Source organism: Dromaius novaehollandiae, chromosome 6, assembly GCF_036370855.1.
Source record: "Dromaius novaehollandiae isolate bDroNov1 chromosome 6, bDroNov1.hap1, whole genome shotgun sequence".
In the NCBI taxonomy this organism is placed as follows: domain Eukaryota; kingdom Metazoa; phylum Chordata; class Aves; order Casuariiformes; family Dromaiidae; genus Dromaius; species Dromaius novaehollandiae.
In genome coordinates this window covers 9,751,201-9,773,380 of record NC_088103.1, presented here as the reverse complement: position 1 = coordinate 9,773,380, position 22,180 = coordinate 9,751,201, and the positions used below count along the sequence as shown (strand labels likewise).

The 22,180-nt window shown below is 46.7% G+C and overlaps 1 long non-coding RNA gene across 1 annotated transcript; it reads right to left on the bottom strand.

Annotated features, from left to right (window-relative positions):
• Nucleotides 1–9,265: 9,265 nt before the first annotated feature.
• Nucleotides 9,266–12,464, bottom strand: LOC135328796 (uncharacterized). Its single transcript, XR_010389834.1, has 2 exons — nucleotides 12,073–12,464; nucleotides 9,266–11,447 (listed from the first exon to the last, which is right to left on the bottom strand). It is a non-coding gene; the product is annotated as an uncharacterized LOC135328796 (long non-coding RNA).
• Nucleotides 12,465–22,180: the final 9,716 nt, after the last annotated feature.

Sequence of the window (22,180 nt, the reverse complement as noted above, 5' to 3'; positions counted from 1 at the left end):
AGCTCCTCACCTGCACCCGTCAGCCTCTAGAAGCATTGGCTGTGCTAGGACAGCATTTAAATGCAGGTTTGACAGGAGAGGCAGAGTCAGGTAATGTTTTCAGACATTTAATTGAAAAACCACAGCAGGGCCAATCCAGCCGTGGCTGCTAGCTGGGCTCTGGGCACTAACTGGCTCGTTTCTCACATGCCTTCCTTCGGCACCCACGTCAGGATGCTCTCGAGACAGGGCAGCGGGTGAGACGCACTCTCTGGTCTGATCCCTCCATGCAGCTTTTGCATGCATATGTTCTCACTCTGCGTAGAAGCGTAAAAGCAGTATTGCACCGGGTCAGCTCTGACTGGGTTCCCCCTCATGCAATAATATCGGTCAATCCTTGCCAAAACTCCTCCTTACAAACACTCTCCAGGAGCCCTTCTCTCTGCTTGCTTTTCTCCCTTCGTTTTGGGCTAGCTGACCTCCATTTCTCAGCATCTCTTTTCCAGTGCACTTTTCTCTCTTCCATCTTTTCTGCTCATCCAGGAAGTTTCTCTAAGAAACTTTCAGAAATTAATCTGCAGGAGCTTGACTGATGGGGATGAGGTGGGAGATGCTGCTGCGTCCACAGCAGTGAGCGTGGGAAGGGAGTTCCCAGAGGTGCAGAGAATGGGTTAGCAGCAGATTTAGCACCTACTCCAGGTGTTTTGCTAGACAACACTGCTTGCAGTAGCCCTGAGTACATATGTAAGTGAAGATAAACCCTTGATTCAAAGAGAGAGTGAGAGAAGAAATGCAGAAAAATATCGCAGAAAACAATTAGGGTGGCTCTTGCGTGAAGGAAAGAAATTCAAAGTCTCTTTTCCTCCTTTCCCAGCTCTGAGAGACATACAAAACCCAACACAGCTGTTGTGGGGCTTTCTGAAAGCACAGGATTGAAGGGGGCAGGGTGAGGAGCAGCCAGTTCCTCCAGCTTTCCCCCCCTCTGCAGATGGCTGTCACCCAAGGGACACGAGGCACCCATCTCACTTCACCCATGCTCAACTACCCAAATCGATTAGTCAGGATTCTCACTTTGGCCAAATTCCCCTGAGGCTGGATTTAAAAACCCAGCCCCAATGCAGCTGGGACCCAGCGTGCTGGCACAGCAGTCCCTTGGGTGGGACACCAGAGATGGCAGCCACATCCCACAGGACAAGGCGATAGGATGAGAAGGGAAATAAAGAGGTGGGGGGGAAATGGAGGAGAAAGGGAAGGCAGGAGAGGAGAGACCAGTGAACAAACTGAAAGGGAGGGCACAGTGTTTTTTGCCACCCTGAGGGCTGCCCTTCCAGAGGGATGAGGGCTCATGCAAGCAGAGCATCAAGTCTGAGCAGGACAGCTCACTGGAGGAGCGGGTTTGGAGCGGCTAATCTTTGCCCAGTCTCCGCAGGAGCTGGATGTCTCCTTGCAGCACAGCATGTGAGGTTTCACCAAGGCTGTAATTCAACAGAAACGTGATGCTATGACCTGCTCTCGTTGGAGATCAGAGGGGCAACCCAAACTGGATTTCTCTGGCCCTCAGGGAGACAAACACAACCCCTTTCACACTGTGTTTCATACCTGAAGTGACCTCATGTTTGTTAGGTTTTTTTTCTTCTTCTCTTTTTCTTTTTCTTCCCCTTGGCTAATTGTTTCACTCACATAAAGAGGCCAAAAGACAAAAGAAACAGGAAGCAGCCCTAACACAGGGCAGGTGCAGTCCGAGCAAAGAACCCGTGAAGTACAGGATGGCATGCTTCATGTGGCAAATACTCATTAGTAAGAGAGATTATTGCCCGCTGGGAGACAGTTTCTGCATGATTGAATGTAGAACTGTTTGGAACATATTCAATAAAGCCTTGTGAGTCTTTTTCTTCTAAATATGCTGTTTTGTCAAAGCTGGAGTTTTTTGTAGAAGCGCATTGATTGAGGCTGAGAGTTCGCCAGGAAGGTTTTGGAGGTGAGCTGCTGGGCACAGCGGTCACCTCTAACCAGTGGTAGGATGACCCCAAACTTGACCCGTTTCATCTGAAAGCAGACTTTCCAACGCAGTTCTCTGACAAAGACATCTGAAGGGTTTTGGTTGCACTCCAGTGTGCAACATAGCCTCGAAACCTGACATCAGGAGCTCAAAATCTGCTGATCTCGGGGACCCTGCAGAGTCTAACATCAAAGCCCCTGGCATCGCAGATGTGGAGGGTGGCTGTCCTGTTTTCCTGCAATGATCTTCCAAAGAGAAACATCCCCAAGAAATCTTGGGGTCCCTCAGGGCTCATGGGACAGGTAAGTACTTGATTATTTTAGAAACAACTTGAAGAACAATAGATTCTCTCTTTCCCTTTGTTTACAAAGAACATTCAGGACAGATTTAATTGCTGGGGTATGGACTAGCCACTTTCAATTATGACTATGAGTGAATAAAAGAGTTGGAAGCCCTGCTTTAATTAAAAGACATTCTCTGTTTTCACCTAATGTGTAAGAGCAACAATAGCAGGTTATTAGAAGTAATATCAGTCTAATCCAATCTGATCTGATCTGCGTAGTTATTAGGTCTAGCTAACTATTGGTATTGATTTTATTACTAATATCACTGCCGCAATAAGAAATCAACTGCAGTGCATAGTTTTGCATCATTCATCATGCTGTTCATTCGTTTGGCTTTGGATCAGCTGGATTTTTTTTTTCCCCCCACTGCTTGAAATCCATGTACACATTTCTCTCTCAGGTTTTACCTCCTTTTCCTTTATCATCTGCCGCTGCCCTATCATCTTCCTCACCACATCTTTTCTCTCCTTCTATTGTTTCTCCCCTTGCTTGCATTGCCCCCTGCCCTCCATAAAACAACTTCAAGTGAGATCAAAGCCAATGCATAAATTTCCCTAGTCTGAATTCAGCTAAAGAAGCTTCCAGCAGTTATGAGTCAGCAACGCAAGATAAAGCTGCTGGTCACTGAGAGAAATTGCCAGGAATTTGGGGAGGATGAATCACTCTCCAGGATGGTTGAGAAGAGAAACAACGCCAGAACCTCTTGTCCTTTCTCCTCTTCATCATTCAGCATCATTTTTGCTCCAGACTTGAGCGAAGTGCACAGTGCAGGAATTTCTCACCCCTCTCCATATTAACTAGGTTGGAGCTGAACATGACCCCTTAGTAAAGCCACATGCAATGAGCTGAGGGAATACCAGTTCTCATGCATTGCAACACACAAAGATCAACTTTACTTCCTGATGTTCCCAAGGAGTTAAATTTAACTCAGAGTTAACTGCAGTTTACTTGCAAAGCTGTCCATCATCTCTTGCACCTCTCAGGCTCTTCCTTGTTCACTCAGGGAAATAAAACCTCATGCTGCTCCCAGGCTCTGAAAAAGCCCACATTGATTGATACACTCTCTACAAAGCACATCTCAGCCAACAGTGTCTGTTCGGAGCAGAAAGGGTGGCCTCATCCATTCAAAATGGTTATGGGTTGACAACCTTTATTTTCCTTATTGCTTTTTCAAGGAAAATGCTCCAGTGTGTCCATGCTCCTCAAGGTCAAGTCTGGCAGCACCAGTCTGGGACAGGTCCATAGGAAGAGTGCAGGTTTCCACCCACTGCTGTGCCAAAGCCTCAACACTAGCCCAGACCTGCACTACAGCTTGGGAGAGGTGATTTCTTTGGGGCCTCCGGGCACCAAGCAAGCCCTGAACCTCCCTGGATCAGAGGGTGGGAATCAGGCCAAGTGCGGCAGCCACCTCTGGATGAGGACAAGGAGATACGTGACTGAGTTTCACCAAGAAGGCCAGAACCAACCATCTGTTTAAAGCACTAGGGATTCCAGAAAACAACCGTGTATGGCGAGATGCATGGCGAGAGCTAGTGAACCTGAGGCCATCCCCCAAGTCACATCCTCACCTTCACAGCTGAATGACAGCAGGGGCTGGTAGCATCACACCTGTGCACCCAACCACTTTTTGGGGGAGAACAAAAAGAAAGCAGTGCTGCCAACCACCTAGGAACGGGAATCTGCCCTGCTTGCATCTTCTAAAGGGACCATGCCCTCAAGGGGCATTTCACTCAGAAATAATACAGTAGCATGAATTGTTGCATCTTCCTCCTCACCCCCTCCCCCAACTTTTCCACACTCTCTGGTGAGCTCCAAAATGTTTCTCACAATTAAGCAACTTGTCAGGTTTCCCTTTTTTGCCCCATGTCTAGGCAGGATGAAGGATTTTGACACTGCACTGTGGAGATCCAGGAAACAAGGAAGAAGAGGCCATTCCCCTGATCCTGAACACACTCAGCCATCTCTCCCTTCACACATGAGCAGCAAATTACCATGTCATCAATTCAGTACTGGAAGCATCCTGAGGACCAAAACCAGTTTATTTTGCTGTTTTGCTTCCTGACATCACAGTCTTGGTTGGGTCCTGCTACTGGGTATCATTAGTATCTCTCACTTTCACACAAGAGATAAACAGCAATAATAAATCATACATACATATAAATACAAAAAGGCATCAATTCAGCCATGAATACGAAGCTTAAGGATACTGCATCTCATTCCTGTTTGCTGCCTCAGGCACCATGAACTGCCTAGCAAAATTCACTAAGCACCAAAAATATTAGTTTAATATTTGTGTGTGCTCAGCTCCTTCTTGTGCTGGGATGACAAACAGCCTCGTGAAGGCATTGCCAGAGGCACTAACACTTCCATTCTCTCTCACTGACTCTGGCACACAGAGGGATCTCTTCAAACTGATAAACGCTTTCATTTTTGTCTTCAAGTGAAAGGACTTCCTCCACAGGGTGATGTTTTGCTAGAGGAAGTGATTTAAAAGAAGAGATACAGTTGTGGTTTGATATTACTCTTCAGGAATTCCTTGTAAAGTCAAGGGAGAGACAAATTCTGACTTTACGGGATTACTCCAGCCTCATTTGAATTTCTCTGAGTCTTTTTGGAGTAAAAAAGTCAGGGAACAAACTTAAAGAGCAGGATACTTTTTCACAATGCATTCAGTCATTTCTGCTCCCAGGTGGAACAGCAACAGGATAGTCTTCCTCATGGTACCCTGGGTTACCAGCTCCAAATGAGATTCAGCCTTTCCGGTCCCTGCTTGAGCCAGTCAGGTGGATAAAGTTCAGAGCAGTTACGTCAGAGCTGGGTCATCACACGGTCCCCTACTCGGGCTGCGTCAAACATTGACTAAGAGCTGGCAAGTTAATCGGGCAGGAAGAAAAGACTAGCTGTGAGGAATCAATTTGCTCTCCACTTTCTTTCCTTATGGCCTTTTTATTGCTGAAAGGCGAGATGCCCCAAGCTGACGCAAAGCCGGACAAGCAACGAATTGCTGTCAGAAGCCTTCTGCAGAAACCAGTCTTCTCACCTGGGGCAGTTTTACTGCATTACCTCTTGCATTGCAACAGGACGGATACAAATCACATTCCTGCAGCCGCAGGACATTCCCGTTAGCCCCAGCTAGCCCAGACTGGCACAACACAGGGGCTCAGGTACCAGCTCCCTTCTATCAGTAACATCCTTATTTTTGGCCTCAGGCAAAGATGCCTTGGACGTGTTTCTTGACGAGCTGAGGAGAAGGACAATGTTGTTTCTCTTCTTGCCAAGGTGTGCTGTTGCAAGGCAAAGTCCTGCTTTCACTCTAGCAGTGCACTGAATCACAAAGCTTTGTATTTTCCTGTCAATATCCCAGTTGGATTCTACCTCTATATATTTAATTTGAGATGAGTACTGCAGGACCTCTTTTGTTAGCTGGATACCTCATGCACATTGCTATTATTTCTTTCATAAAAATCAATAAAGACTTAGGAACAACAACCACCAATAATAACGGTACATCTCTCTTTGTGTCTTTGTGCTGTGACTCGCTGAACAACTCGGAAAAGCAGCAGACAACAGTCCAAGCAGAAGAGGAAAAAATAGTTGTTTCCAAATCAGACCTGGTTTACCAGCCTGTAGCCTTTGGAAAGTTTTCCAGCCGCATCAGAGTGAGGCACAGAGAGACAGTCTGCTCTTGACTAACTTACAGGGCTTTCTCATTGTCTCTGAACCCACGCATAGACACATTCGTAGGTATGAAGGAGAGCTGTCTGGAATTGCAGAGAATGTGTGAAATATCTTTTTTATTATTTTTGCTTTCAGTATTGTTTTCTTTTGCTTACACCAAGGACAGTGTTGCATCAGACATAGCCAAGTGCTGCTGCTCTTGAGACCTCGAGTTTTGCCCAAAGTGCAAGCAGAGGCTCTGCAATTCTGTTGAGTTCAGCTCTGCAAGCATGCAGGTTTCCCCTGCCTCATTCTCTGCAGGAAAGGTTTCTCTGAGAAAACTGGGAGCAGGGCTGCTCTAATGCTTCTGAAGCTTTGCCTGCCACACTGTTTGACCATCTCCATCCTGGGACATGCCCAAAGGCATGTCGAAAACATATCCTAGTTCCACATGCTTGATATCTTTTCCATTGCAGAAGTCCAAGAAGTAGCACTAGGCACCTGAAGCAAAGGACCGTTTTGTTTACAGAGTCACTCAGAATAAACTCTTAATATATATGCAATGTGTAAGAGCCAACAGCAGTAGGGTCTCTTTCATCTCACCCCCTGAGATTTTAAGTCAGCAGCAGAGGATCAGGGAAGGTAGCAATGCTCAGCAGATAAGGCACCAGACAGTTTCTCTTATTTTGTCTCCCAATTCCTTTGCCTACAAAGTATAGGCAGAAATAGTGACAGAAGCTTAAGAGCACCGCTTTGAAAGCCATAGGCAAATCGCTGCTATTGAAGTGGGGGGTTTTTTTGGCACTGACAAGATGCAAGGAGACACATGCCCTTGATGTTTTCTGTTCTGCTTTGAAGTGAGAAGAGACAGGGAAGGATTTTCCCTATCATTCACCTAGAGGAAACAGCAGAAGAAGCAGGAGCTGAAACTACCCAGGACCTCCTAAATTCAGCTCCACAGTATCATTTAATTACCCTACAGGACATAGTCCACTGCTTACAAGAGAAGCCTTAAGAGGCACCTGGAAGCCTGAGATGCCCCTGGGCAGATCAGAGAGCAATCCTGGATACTCCCAGGGCCACCATAGCCATGGTGCTGCTGCTGCAAGGACCCCGATGGCACTGACTTTGCCACTGAGGTCTGCTTCATAGGCAGCTGGAATCTGGTGCTCACAAGTTTTGGGCAGGACACAACTGCCAGCCCTCCTTGCTGCCCCATCCTGAGTCACAGGCTAGCCAGATGCACTCCAGTTTAAGGCTGGCTCAAAGTGAACCACATCAGGCTGAGCTCTCCTTCACAAAAATAAACATTTCCTGGGGGACCACTCACCTAGACTACAACCTGTACTGCACATTCCCCAGGTTTCTCGCATCTGGGTTAAAGAAAATATATAATGTTCACATACTATTGTTTTAAAGGTTAATGTATTCCCAGCTGTAACTCCAAGCTGAGATTTCAGTCCAGGAATAATCACACTGTGGCAGAAAGTATTGAGTAGGTAACCTAGGTCTTTTCCATCTCTAATTTTTATGCATGTGTGACTCCTGTTTCATTTCTTTCCTTTTCCGGTTCACCCATCCAAAGTAATATAAAACTAAGGCTAAACACAGCTGAGGTTTTATCCACATTGCAGCTATTACATACATAGCATCTATACATACCGGTGTACCTACACCCTTCCACTATTTTTACTTTGCATCTTGAGGAGCACTGCTGTTACTGCACACTGAACAAGACACATTCAGCAAACAGTTATTCTAATCATTTAGGGTTTCCTACAAAAAAGTATCATAAACCAAAAGGTTGTGCCAGGCACCAGAAGACAGAGAAAAATCAAGCATCACGAGGGAGAAAAAGCTGGTGCCCTTTAATGTCTTAACTCACCCAAATGCAGGCTCTGCTGTCTCAGAACCTCCTCCTGCTTCACATGCAAAACACTGCAAAAAGAGAGCAGTGGCACAGCCAGAGAGCCTTTTAGCTCTTGCAACAAAAAGAAAAAGAAACATTTTAGAGATTAGCAACCACTGGCCCTGAAAAAAAAAAGACAGAAAGCTCTCTTTGCACAGGCAAAGTGATAGAGAGCCAGCAAACAACCCCAGCCAGCCCTTGCCAAGCCAATACTGCTCCCCTCTTCCCTTCTTATCCCCCCGCAGCTGGGTTCGCTCAGGTAGCAGGTTCTGGCTGGGAATGTGCTTCACCTGTGAACCCTCCCTAGTCTGCACTTGCAGAGCTCATCCATGAGTAAGGGCTGGAGAAACGGCTGCGATTGCTTAGAGATCCTCAGAGATGGCCTGTCCTGCTGCCTCGTGATGTATAGAGCAGAGATGAATTTCTGAAAGAGACTTCTATGAAGAAATATTCATACTTTTCTGCATTAGAGGTTTCATTAGAGCTAGAAGAGCTCTCTTGGGTGCATGGAAATGTGTGGTACTTGTTTAACCCAGCAGTTTTTTAATAACATATAGAAGAATATTATTAGTCTCCATTTTTAGTTTAAAGCCCAGGTTTCAGGTTTCCCACAACTCTGCTGACGCTGAGGAATGGTGAAAGTGCTCCTGAGCCCTACACCCAGGCAAAACCAGGGTCGATCCTGCCCGGCTCAGCCCCTGGGAGCACCGCAGGCTCCTGGGGGGTGGTTCGGCACAGGCGAGAGCAGCCGGTGCCACCCAAAAGGAGCTCCTGGAGGAAAGGCCTGCTGGGGAGAAGCAACCCACTTCCCGCGCTGTCCCAGTTCGAGACACCTGCTGGGCAGGGGCAAATCACACCAAGCTCTGTGACGGTGAAAATCCCACAGCCAACGGCCCCAGCAACGCCAAGGGTTAAGGGCGAGCTCACCTCAGCTGAGGACAACACAGAAATACAACTTAAATCACCTCAGCTGAAAAATGCTTTTTCACCTGTAAATAAGCACCCCTGATCTGTAATAATACCAAGTGGTGGTAAAACACGTCCTCCAGCAGTGAGGCTGGTTGGAGCGATGCCCCTGGGAAAAGCAAAGCATGCCAGCTCCCTGAACCACGCGGCATTAGGTGGGGCTAGCACCCCGCTGCGCTGTGGCCCGCGACGTCTCCCGGCCTTTTCCAGTTACAGGTCGACCCGGTCCGGGAATGAAATCCGCCCTTGCGACAGAGCCAACGTGGGGTTTCAAGAGGCTGTTTTGGAGGCTTGGATGTGCTTAATGCCAGCCTCCTCGATGCTCCCCACCCAGCGGTACCCCTTTGCATACGGCTGGCCTGGATGCCTTCCTCTGCGAAAGCAGACATGGAGACCACCAGAGGCCAGAGCTGCTCAATGCTTTGTTTTTATTCAAACTTATCATTCTAGAAAAAAAAAAAGGCTTTTGCATCCAAATGCAATTTTCTGTGGGGATTTTGTCGTCTTGATGTTTTCTTCAGTCACCTCTTGTTGGTGTCAAAAGACCCAAAATTCAGAAAAGGTTATTTTTACACTGGATGGCTGAGAGTTGAATGGTTTTGATTGACCGGATAAAAGTGTTCAGGAAAATTCCAGATGAAACATGCTAAGTTGTCCAAGCAAAATGGTTCTTTTTTGGCGTTCAGCCTCCTTTCTGATTAAAAATGTTGATGCCAGAGGGAAGGGCAGAAGGGAAGAACACATGTCCTTGCAAACTTCACCACTAATGCCTCTTAAAATTTTGAAAGAGATTGTTTTCCTTCTTTGTGGCAAAGCTGGTCGCACCAGATTATGACAGCAAACACGCAAAGAGAAAAAAAATAAAAAGAGATGCCTGGTAATACCTAGTTATTTATATATAAGAAAAAAACCCCAACCTGTGGCCCCCCCATGTAATGTTAGACAGGCAGTTCTGCTTTTGAGGGTCTGACACCTCTCTGTGCTCAGGAGGGGAAAAAGCAGGCAATGCGGTCTCTGACATAACCCGCAGATTAAGGGATTACCATTAATTACTGCCGCGGCTCCGAGGGGGCCCTGCCTGTGCCGGCTATGATACAGTATCTTCCCATCATCAGTAAGGAACAGACGGATCTGAACTGCCAAAATCTCAAAGAGCAAAAGCGCAGGTATAAAATACGAGAGAGGAGAAGGGGACGGGGCAAACTGCATAAGGAAACGGGAGAGGAGGAGAAGGGGGAAGGAGAAGAAGAGGGAGAAGCTGGACAGCCAGGAGGAGGAAATCTATTCTCCACCTGGAATTACAGCCACCATTAACAAAGCCGAATTAAGGTATTGCTTGTGCAAATAAAGAGCGTTCCTGCGAGCACCCCCGCTAAAGGCAAAATGAAGGCGTGAACCTCTTCACGTAGGAGAGCGCCTTTTTGGAAACCAGGAGTAAGCAGGTCAGTTAATCACAGAAAAGCTCGCTTAAATAAAGAGGAAAAGATATCAACCTATCTCCTTGCTTTCTCCAGGGAGATAGCTCTGCTCTCAGCTTTCCATCAGATAGCGAGACTGTCACATCTACTTCTCCGACACAGCAAAAATAGCAAATTCGCAACCTCTCCTGGCCTTTCGGAGATCCAGGGACCAAGAGCGTAACAGTGACTAATGAAACCGTCTTGTCCCTGTGTCCCGGTGCCCAGCTGGTGACACTTAGGATCACCTTGATTTCCAGAGAACAGCTGCTTGGTACTGTCCAAAAATCACATCTTCAGCCGGTGCCGGTCAGTTGGACATCCCGTTGTCCTTGTCAGAGCAAGTCACCTCTGAAAGCCCCAGGCTGGACCAGCCAGGTCCAAAGATGACGGCAGCGCTAATTAGCCCCTCGCATTACATCAAACATGTTTACCAGACTGTCTGGCCAAACAACATCCGAATGGGAAGATAAAGGCGTCAGACTTAGCAGAAGCCCAGCTGCTATTATGTTCTCACTCTCCCTCTTTTTTTTTTTTTTTATTAAAAAATGGAGCAGGGAATCGCACTGGTGGGTTTGAATTAGCCCCTGGTCTGCAGGCCAAGCAGCCCTGTCTCGGATTTGGCTCTTTCCCCTCGCTACTATTTTTCCTAAAAAATGAAGTAGATGAGGAGTGCCTGGTTAATAGCTAATTTCCCTGTTCTCTTACATCGACAAGATTAAATGCTTTCTTCCTGATGGCTGATTCATAAAAGACCCAGTGGTTTTTATTCATATATTTCCTTAAACAGGAATGCACTATCTATTTTAAAAGATGTGGTTTTACGGGTAAAAGTCTCAGCAGTGTTCAGTCTTCTGAATCCGCACTCCCATCGATTTTCCAGGCGACCCAGAGACACCAAAACACACCCTAGCAAAACCAGAAGTTTTTACAAACCCCAGCCTTGCTGTGCTGCCTCTGGGACTTGGATGAACCGCCTTAGGAACACAGCATCTCCTTCTTCACAGACACAGAAGTAGAAGGACTTCTGATGGTTATTTGCTTTCTTGCGTGGAAGCCCAGCCACGTCCGGGTCCTTTTCTCCTAAGAGAGGTTGCAGCCAGTCAGAAATCAGCCCTGAAGTGGTCCTTTAGGAGCTTTAAGACAAAAGTATGCTGTGAGGTGACTGCTTTAACAAAGCAAATACAGCATGCACAGCCCTTTTAATACGCCTTGGCCAAATAAATGTTCCCATTTCAAGGCAGGTGAAGCAATAATAAATATCAGGTAGGAGAAGTGAGCCCGGCATACCTTTTCATTTGTATGCAGAGCATTTTTTATTAAATAAAAATTCACTCTCCAGAAATGTAGCCCAGACCTGCTAGCTCAGGCCAGCTCTTGTTAAAATGATTATTAATGGTAGTGCACCTCTTCATAATGGGAATGAATGGTCCACCCGCCTTTCAGTTACACACATATTACTGACTTATTCCTTCAGCCTCGTCTCAGTCGCAATATTCTCCACAGCCTTCCCCTCCAGCCCTTGAAGATCTGCATGCGGGTGATCCATCTTGTAACTTTTAATGCTTATTTTTGTAAAGAGATAAAAATAAACCATTCAATTTGGATGAAAAATATGGGATTTAGTGCTGCGCCCACCAGTGGAGATGGCAGGGGGGAAGAAAGAAGATTCTTTTTTCCCTTTTCAGTATATTTAAAGCGCAAATGAATAATCCATCTCCCTTAACAGCCCCACCCCTCCCAAATAAATAATGTCCTCACCATGGCAGAGCAGGGAGATGACAACAGAGAGGAAGATCGTAACTCAGCGAAAAGGAGATGCCAGGGTGAGCGAGGATTTGGTGATGCAAGTGCTGGTTGCTGGTGGGAGAGAAGCTGTGGTCAGCTGGCAGAGGACACAAGTTGTGGCACGTTCACAAGCAGCAGCAGTAACTGGTTGTAAACTAGGCTGGAGCTGGCGTTCGACTGTTTGGAAAATAACTAGCAGTCTCGGACATCTTGAAACCATCTTAAGGGGTCTGAAAAACTTGGAGAACTCCTCTGAAAACCGCAAGCTGTTTAAGACCTTCCAAATGTGAATACCCAAAAATCACAAACCCTCACAAATCCCCCAGTACCACAAGTGTGCCCTCCATATGCCACAAATATCCCAAATATCACAAGCTGCTCACCAGATACCCCAACAAATATTGCCACCATATATCTTAGCAATAACTCACAAATACATCCCCAGGTATGCCACGGGTACCATGAATTCCCCGACAGGCACCCCTACAGATATGACCAAAATATCACAAGTGCCCTAGTTAACAACTGAGTATCACCAGACCCTTGAGGATATCTTGCTTTCAACATTTCATGGTCTTTAGCAACACAGCTAGTTTCCCACCATTAAGGGGATCTAAAAGAGCCACTTCACTGTTGTGTTCAGTAGTGTGGGTATATTTGTTCCAATTCACTGAGGTATATGGGTTAAAAACATGATAATTATGGCTTTTAGCAAAATGACGTTCATGGAAAAAACAGTGGAACAAGTGGAAGAACTGTTGCAGCCATGAGAGCCTCACGACAGCAGTGAGGCAAAGGTTGCAGAGAAGGAAATGTTCTTTTTGTTACACCAACCGGCCAGAAAACACAGCCGAGCTTCTGGCACATGAGCCCTTCTTTAAGTCAGAGACCTCAGACCTGACCTAAAGAGAGATTGGAAGCAAGTTTTCAAGCACATAGGGTCTCTCTTTAGGTCAGAGCTATTCAGTAACTTTACTAAAAATATTCTCTCCCCCTACGAGGACTGCAGAAGAAATAAACATCTGCCATCAAGCTGAGTTCGCAAAGTCTTTACATTGCTGCTCAAAGGGGCAAAGAGACCCATATAGAAATGCGTTTCCCTCACATTATAGAGCAACCTGCTCTGCTACTTGATGAGGTGCTTGGAAACCCTGGCTGCATCCCGGGCGTAAGACACATGGGGTGGTTCAGCCGAGAAGGCCTGTGTGGAGGCAGGAAGGCTCTTCAGGAGACCAGCTTCTCCTGTCCTGTCCCAGTCCGCCCGGTGGACTTGCCCTCACATGAGGACAGCGGGCGGTGTTGCCACAGCCAGCCAAGCTGCGTGCTTTGCTCCGATGGCATCATCGGGGGGCTGCAAGTGATGAGATAAGGGAGCGTTTCTGCCCATCTTCACTCCCTGCTCAAGGCCGTTAACTTAAGCCTTGCCCGGGGGCTGCTTTCACCACCACGGTGTGAAGTCCTCTCCCGTCGCGTCGCAGCGGAGCGGGCTGTGCAGTGACCAGCGTAACACAGATCTCGCTGCATCTCCATATGTGATACGTCCACGCGAACGCCGAGCCATTTGCCTACACGTATATAAAAGTGATTATACGCGGAAGCTTATGGGATTTGTTTTGGAACAATGTAGTAATAAGCCTGAGGATAATCTGCTGCGCTGAGACAGGTCTTTTTCCTGGAGGGGTCACAGCCACAAATTAGATAGTCACATTGCATTATTTCCACTGAGTTAACTCCCAACGCCTCACCTCCGTCCTGCCGAGGAGAGGGGACGGCAGGCACGGCCGCACATGGTGAAAATTGAACTGTCCCCAGCAGATGCGTCTTCAGCCGCCCAAATCAAAGCAGCTTCAGGGAGAAGGGATGGGGGGGAGAATTTTTAATGGCCCAAAGTGGTGGAAATTCATTACTCTGATAAGGCCCTGGGAGCTGTTGGTTCGAGCGTCAGCCATGGACAGTCCCTAGAGAAATTTCACCATGTTCAAGCTAATCTTCTTATAAACATTGTTTTTTTTTTTATTATTTTATTTTATCCGACATGTGTCAAGCAGGCCTACTAAGCCTATTACATCTCCAGGGAGGTTGGAGTTTTCTCTCTTCTGTTTTTTTTCATCTGAACACTGCTTGCCTCCTTTTTTTGGCTCATCTGGACATTTCTCCATCACTGAGGACAGACCAATTTTTTACAATCAGCAATGGGAAAATCTTGGTGGATTGGGAAGCTCAGGTGAGATAAACAACCAGACTCTAGCCAGCCATCCAACATTTTTGGAGTGCAGAGGGCTCAGAGACGAGCTATATAGCGTGATGGAACATCTTTTCTTGCTATGTTTGCTTATTTTTGTTTCCAGCCAAACCCTCAAAATAAATAGATAGAAAAACTAACTGATAATTTTTCTGTGTTCCTCTGACAGTGCAAGATAGTTCAAGCTGTTAGTAAAGGTTCCATTTGGTACTGACTTTACTTGTGTTATTCTCTCTGTTTGTGTTTATAAATAGAAATAGGCAGGGATTAGATTCCCGGACTGGATCCTGTGGTGTTTGGCCTCCTGAATATGCACCTAGCTTCAACGTGCAGGGATATCTGCTGCTGCAGAGCCTTCTTTCCTGAGATGTCTACCCAGCCTGGTGGAGATGGTGGGGGGACGCCTCCGCCAGGTTTCCCACTGCTGGCTTTGGCCCCTGCCACCATGCCGTGCTCAGCCTTGAACCTACCCCGGTGAGCACCAGCCCAATGCAACCAGAGTCCAGACGCTGGCAAGGTTGCTCAACCTTGTCTCTGCTCATTGCTGCATCATTTTCTCTTTCTCTGATCCTTGCCCTCTGGCTAAGTGCAAGCATGCTCCAGAATTAATGTCTTGGCATTTTCAGAGCCAAATCAGTTAAAAAAAATCTAATGTGAGTGTGCCCTGTACTGCCCCATGACTTATGTCCTCACGTTTGTACCCATTCTCCATGGCCTCGGGAATTAATGGCAACACTTCTGTACACGGTGAAGGGACATACGGATGCTGTGAGGAGACCCCAGTGCTCTTCTCTGTCTTTCGGGGTGAGAACGACCAACGCTGCAGCCAGTCACCATTGATTCATGCCTCTACAGGTTGAACGTCCCACCAGACTGCTCCGATCCCACATGAACAAGAGGGTAAGTGGTTGATGTGATGGTCCTCTTCTCCTTGTTTTCTCACGAGGGGAAGACATTTGGACAGAGATAATTCCTGCAGGGCGGAGTCATTCTGGACATGGCGACAGCTGTCACTAGCCAATGGAAAGCACGAAAAGGAGGAAAAAGCTGATTGCTCTGTAAATGGCCATTTTCTGGAGGAAGTGTCATGCTCTCACCACTCAATGAGTGATTAGAAATAACGAAGGAGTAAGAAACATTCATGCACGTACATGCACACACCAACACGTACACTCCAGAGACTGCTACAGAAAAATCGATGTGAGCTTATCAGCCTGCAGCAAAGTCAGGACAATTAAACATTTCCCTCACTGCCTTTATATATTGAATTTAGTTTTTGATTTTCTTCTCACCTGTGGATGAAGAGAGAGGAGAAGAATCTGAGCCAGCATCTCTTATAAAGAGGAGAGAGAGTTATCTCTAAAGCAGGGAGTAGCCCAAATTATTTCTGTGGCTAACCATTGCCTTCTTTGCCCTTAAAAAAAAGAGAATATCTGTGTATGTTTCCTGGACTATGGACCAAAAAAAGAAAGGTAGTGCCTATACAGCATTGATTTCTTTGTTGGAACCAAACTGTCACCTTTGCTTGTGCACAGAGCTCTGCACTCACAGGACAGGTCCCTAAAGCAGAGGTTTTGTGCTCCTGTTTTTCTCTAGCACAGAGCAAAGCTTCACAGAAATGGGTCCAGCAGAAACCAGAAATGGGGCCCAAGCAGCAAAATCGAGCACAGATTCAGAGCCCTCCTCGGAGGCTGGTGTGAAGGGTAGGGGATGAGGTGTTGGGCACAATCTATTACAAAAGCAATCTATTAAAATGCTAGTTCTTGGGTTTGTTCTCAATTTCACCAAAGCCAAGGGGGTGCTGAAAGACCCAGAGGCATTTAAGCCCATATATAAACACACACTCCTACTTGTTTCCAACTTTTACTGAAAATCAGCTAATCTAGCTCAAAGCTGGCTGAACCATGGGAAAGCAACAAGAAGTATTATCCAATAACTAATATGCCAGTGGTTGCTGTTGTTAGTGGCTGATCCAGCCGACTCTATTTGCAGGTTAGAGTGGATCACACAGGAGCTGTGTGTGGTACAGAGCTTTTGGGAAGGACATCTGCATCTCCCCCCAACCACTAACTTCACATTCTGCAAGTATCCTCCATCTTCCAGGGATCCCAAACCCTGCACAGACCGGGGCTCATTTTCTTGAAAGTAGCTTGCTTGCTTGCTTTCTTTCTTTCTTTAATCTCCCCAGCCAAAATGTACAGGGTAGATAATCTACATCTCAGCTTAAATCCCTTTGAAGTCAACCAAAGGACCTTTAACTTCAGCGAGCATCAGAGCAGGGACCTCAGGCTTTTACATACATGATCTGCCGGGGATTTAGGCAGCCCAGGCTATGTCCACATGGACGTGCTTTTTTGCCACAGAGTCCCAGCTCTGCCTCGGCGAGAACTGAAGCACCAGAGGATTTGCCTACAACCCCTCCATCTTATCATGCGTTAAGGCCTGTCCATATGTCAGGCAGTACCGTTGTGTTAACAATCTCCTTTTCCTTCTTCTTTTATCTCTGCATTAAATTGCTGACAAGACCTTCCCAGCGGCCTTTTCAAAAATAGAAGAGATCAAAAAATTAACAAAGTATTTCAAAAGCCAAAGTCCTTAGGAAAAGAAAAAAAAAAGTGGGAGAATGAGTCTGCAACACTGTTACAGTGAACAGATTCAGAAAGCAAAATATTCTGATTTTTGCAAGCACTTTAACCCACTGGGTAATGCGAGGAAATGGACCAGGTTTGGGGCTTTCATTTGCACCCAGCACAGCTTGGAGAAACTCTTGCACAAGTCCTTATAGGACTTCTTGAAGCGCTGTGACCGAGCACTTGCCTATTCCCAAGTATGTACTCCACAATTCAAGTGCGGGAGTAAAATTTTAAGTGAGACAGAGACCTCTCTGCGTGGAGACCTCTTGGAGCTAACGAGTGCATCAAGCCGTCTGCACAGCCCATGCCAGCATCTCCAGCCTTGCCCTCACAAACACCTGCACAGCAGAAGAACGGCATTGAGAGAGACATGTCTGACTACAGCCACGCTGAAACGCAAGCACGAAAGCCAGGACACTGCGGGCAGCGCTGCTCCCGGTTTCGGGAGGGCCAGAAGTGCCCTCCAAGAGACGTCCGTTCAAGGATGTCTCCGCAGGAAGCCACCACGGCTTTGAACACAGCAGCCAGCCCGCAGCAAGAGAAGCCAGGGAAAAAATAACCTTCCCATGCACACAGAGGAGGGATTTTTGGTGGGCAGGCGAAGGTGATTTATCTCCCTGCCTAATCTACTTTACTGTTTCTGCTGCTTTTTCGCAGTGCTCCAGCAAAACTGTAGAACAGTTCAGCTTTACGCTGGCTTTTGAAAAGGTGTTGCTGCTGGCTTTCAAAGGGCACAGAACAAGAGGTGACACAGGGAGGTGACTCTGCCCAAGCGGCTGACAGAAGCAGGCAGAGAGCACCACGTCAAAAAAAATATTCCTGGCCTCTGCTGACACGGCCGACAACATGTCAGCATCGGCAGCACACACGTGCCAGGAAAAAAAACACAACCCCCAGCAGAAAAAGGCCAAAACATCAAGCAAACTCCTTCTTTATTTCATTTTTCTACCTGGCTGATTGTATTTGATTCTATATTTAATTGGTGGCAGAAGGTTCCTAGAAGAAAAATCACTAGGGTTTTTTTTCCTTCTCTTAAAGCCTTTATAGTGGATTCAGAGTTGGTCAAATACTGACAGCACTCCTGGCTAATGTTCATTCAGGTTGCAAACAGCTCTTTCCTTCAGTGACACCTGAGTTGTTATTAGGAAAAACTCACATAAACTCGTTGCACTAGTATAAATTTGGAGGGGGTCGGGGGGAGAGCAACACCAGATAAATCCCCATTTCCGTAAGTAACACAGGTACTTGTTATTCCCTCCTCATGATTTGTTATTTATTATCCTACCTCTCTAAAAATTGCAGGAATCTAATCAGGGAACAGAGACAACAGAGGGTAATTTAGGCGATCAGTCACACGCTACCCGTAAGGAATAACAAGCAGCTGGAGTGACCACTGCACATGATCCATAGGTGAACACGGGCTTGCACGAGCTGCTCAGGGACCGCTCACCAGTGGTGAACAGGCTCTCCGACTGAAAGCCCACTCAAGGCCATAGTCAGCTCCAAGCCCACGACAATCCTGTCGACATCTGTGGACTACTTTACAAACTCGAACTTCAAGCACATGCATTTGAGTCAGGGCTTTGGTCCATAACATGCCTTTCTGCATTAGCTTAGGAGAAGAGAAGGTAAGAGGTTGGGCTGTCCAGGCAGTTTATCGTGAGTAAATATGGAAGAGCCTTCCCAGCGCCCCCGTGCTCCAGAATGACATTAAAAATTATTTTTGAAATATGTTTCTCGGCCTAAGAATGAGGTAAATCACTAAATCACAAGCCAATGCTATTTAGGTTATTGTATTGCCTTGTGTCTGACCTCCTCACACAACTCGAGCCTAACTCACTTCATCGCAAACCGATCCAAAGAAACAGTGAAGTGCAAGAGCCCCCTCGTGCAACTGCGGAACGAATGTAAGCCCTGCTCGCAGAATTGCCTCCTGGCTGCGAGAAGAACGGCTAGACAAAATCTGATCAATGCTGCTCTAAACTGTGCTCAAAGGCTTGCAAACATCTCCTCAGTCACTTTTCCCCCTGTGGGGAAGAGGCACAGACATCAACTCCTAGCCATAATACGCTTCTATAAATAAGTGGTACTTAGTTACTCAGGAAGAGGAGGCCAAACGGTCCATCCACCCGCTCTGCTAATGTCTGTGTCTTCTCTAAGTGCCTGTCTGACTCTGTTCTTGGGGAATATATTGCACAGTTACAGCTTCAGCTTAATTCTTAATAATGGCAAAGCTTCACCCCAGCAAAATACAGAGTTCAGCATGATCAAACTCTGCACCAGCCCCTGAATCTTCACACCACCTCTGCGGGTTGCCTTGGCTCCCCTCCCACAGCGGGTAGCTTCAGCAGGGGCAAAACGAGTGGCTGTGTGCCCAAGGCTCGGCAGGGACCGAGGAGCCCTTTACATGCCCTGCCAGGTGTGCTGTGGTCCTTCTTCCCCTGTTTGGGGGGAAGCAAGAGGCAGCACAATCTTATCAGGGCAGAGAACAGGCTGTGGGAATATATTTTGCCAAAAAAAAAGGTCTTTTCCACCTCTGAGTGACCTGAGGTATATTAAAGTCATACAGTTAGGCTCTCATCAGCTGACCCACGGCATAAACTAGTTCCACGTACTTGAAAATAACACCAGCTGCCTTTCAGCATGATCTGCTACCATGCTACCGGGCTGAGCTAACTCCTCTCCCTTTATGGTTAACCCACAACAGTGGGCAAAACCCCCCTACCGGGACATGACAGCCAAGACCTCTTGGGGCCACAAGGACTCGTCTCTGCTCTTTCACCACGTTGCCTGACCGTAGAGGAGCAACCTGTCCCTGAAGTGAAGTGGGTGGGTTGGAAGGCTTCGGCTACAAGTAAAAGAGACTTTGAGTCGAGCTTTCACGGTGACCGGGTCAAGAACAAAAAGTGGCTGCTGCATCTGACGGAAACCTGATCTGAGGCTGCGGCTCGCAGGCCGCGTGCTTGTGAACAATGTGCTCCAGCTCTCCAAAGGGTCTGAAGAGAGCAGGGAGCTGACGGCATTCGGACTTTGACTCAAGTGCCGTGAAGTCCTGGACGCATGGCACAGGAGCACTTCTGTGATCAGACTCTTCAAGCGACAACAGCAGGTCAAATCGGCACGGATCGACTGACTGCCGTGGAGAAGGGCTGATTTGCGTTGGCCAATATCTTCGCATTAATTCAATTTTGCAACAGGAAAGTGATGTGCATTAATTTACCCTGCAAAAGCACCTTCTCTCAACAGTGACTGTCTGGACATTCTGTCTTCCTTTTTTAAGGATGTATGCTAACAACAGTGTAAGCTTAGGGATAAGAAAGTATACGTGCCGATCAATTGTTATTAATACCACTAATGAGAAGCAGAGGGAAATGACATCATGTCATCCCTCTGGTTTGAAAATATTACCACAATTCAAAAACTTGCAGCTCAGTCAAATGGTTCTGTAACAAGCTGAAATCTCTGTCAAATGAGGACTTTCTAGCTGCAAGCAGAAAGTCTTCCCACTTGCATTTAGCATCACACTTATTTTTCCCTTTCGCTTTGGAAAAGCTCAGATTTGCCATTGGAGCACCCTGAAAGAGCTCTGCTCCCCTGGATGTGCACCTTGTGATAACACCTTTTTGAAGTACCACATGGAGCCACTTCAGACAAAAAGATATCGCACACCAAAGTCAAATTTAGGCACCACGATAACTGAGTAATTAAGAAAACACATAACCATTGTAAGGTAAAGTGATCAGCTATTGTAACACAAGATATGCAACGCAGCACCTAAAAAAGTCCATTTCTTACACAAGGCCCATTTAATCTTAGCCTGAAGAGTGCCTAGGTATTTTAAACACAGCTGAAAAGCTTTGTTATCAGAGGAGTTAGAAATGACACACAAACCCGCTCCCTTATAGGAGGCGAAATTTTGTTTGTACAATGCCCAGCATTTTGAGGTCCCGTCTGAGAACTAAACACAACACCATGGCACCAAGAGGCTGGTCCTCCTCATGACTCCAGATCGCGCGCAACTCTCAGATCAGAGTCCTAAAGCCAGGCTTTAGAGTGCAATGTTGTAACACCTCTAGCTTTTCCCCTCCACTTTGTGCTAAGCTGAAAAAAGGAGGAAGCCAGAGAAATGAAGCAGCTTAAGAAGAGGAGTGAGCTGAGAGGAGGCAGGGGAAAGTTAATCAGGTTCAGCTCAAATAAAAAACAGCAAGCAATTTCATCCAAACCTGTACATTTGAAGAGTTTGCAGTGACTCTTCCCCCCCACTATTTTTTCACTTTCATGCTCCTGACCTTCTCCGTTCTAGCCAGGAGCGAATAGGAAGTTCTAAGAAAGCTATTCCTGTGGTATTTTTAGCAGAGCCAGAAGAAAAGTGACTGGAAATAATCCATGAAAGCAAGCTTTCACCTTGATTTTCAGACTCTGGAGATTTCGATAGCCTTGATAACAATCACAGCTTTACCAAAGGCATATAAAATGCTGAGTGATACCGAGAGCATAAATTGAGTTCTTCCTTTCTTCCTGCTTCACATTAAAAACCCAGCAAGCAGTCAATGGGAGCCAAAAGAAACACTTTCCCGCAGGAGCCAGTGGGATTCGTGGCCACACAACGGCCGGGACACCGAGCTTTGGCTGGATTTCAGAGCGCCGGGCACTCACACAGCTGACAAGAAAATTCCACGCTACAATTGAAACTGCTGAAAATATACCCAGATTCTGGAGGATGCTATTGCCCCTGCTTTGCAGAAGCAGCCTTTCTTTCCACAGGAGGACTAAGATCTCTTCCTCAAGTAACCCTTTCCCCTCTCTGTAACTTGAAGAGAATAGTATTGCAAATGCATTGCAAAACCAAAAATGGCTTAATAGCATCTGGAAGAGAAGTCCTCACATCTGAGTTACAAAAACTCAGAGTCCTTTCTCTCCTCAGAAGGAGTGGTAGGGACCAAACCAGCTGAGGAAGAGTTTGTAGAAACATGCCTGGGAGTGAGGGACTGCATAAGGAAATGTGTTTTTCTTTGCCTGCCCAGACCTGAGAGCACTAGTGCAAGTGGTTGCTGATGGGACGCAGACCTCGTTTGTATGCTTTAGAGACTGAAGGCATTCATTAGAGAAGCTGTATTCCCAAGGTACTGGGGGTAAAAATAAAATGAAGGCCGATCCCATTAAGCTGATCTTCTCTGTTGGTTGCTGCCATCTGATGCCTTCTTTT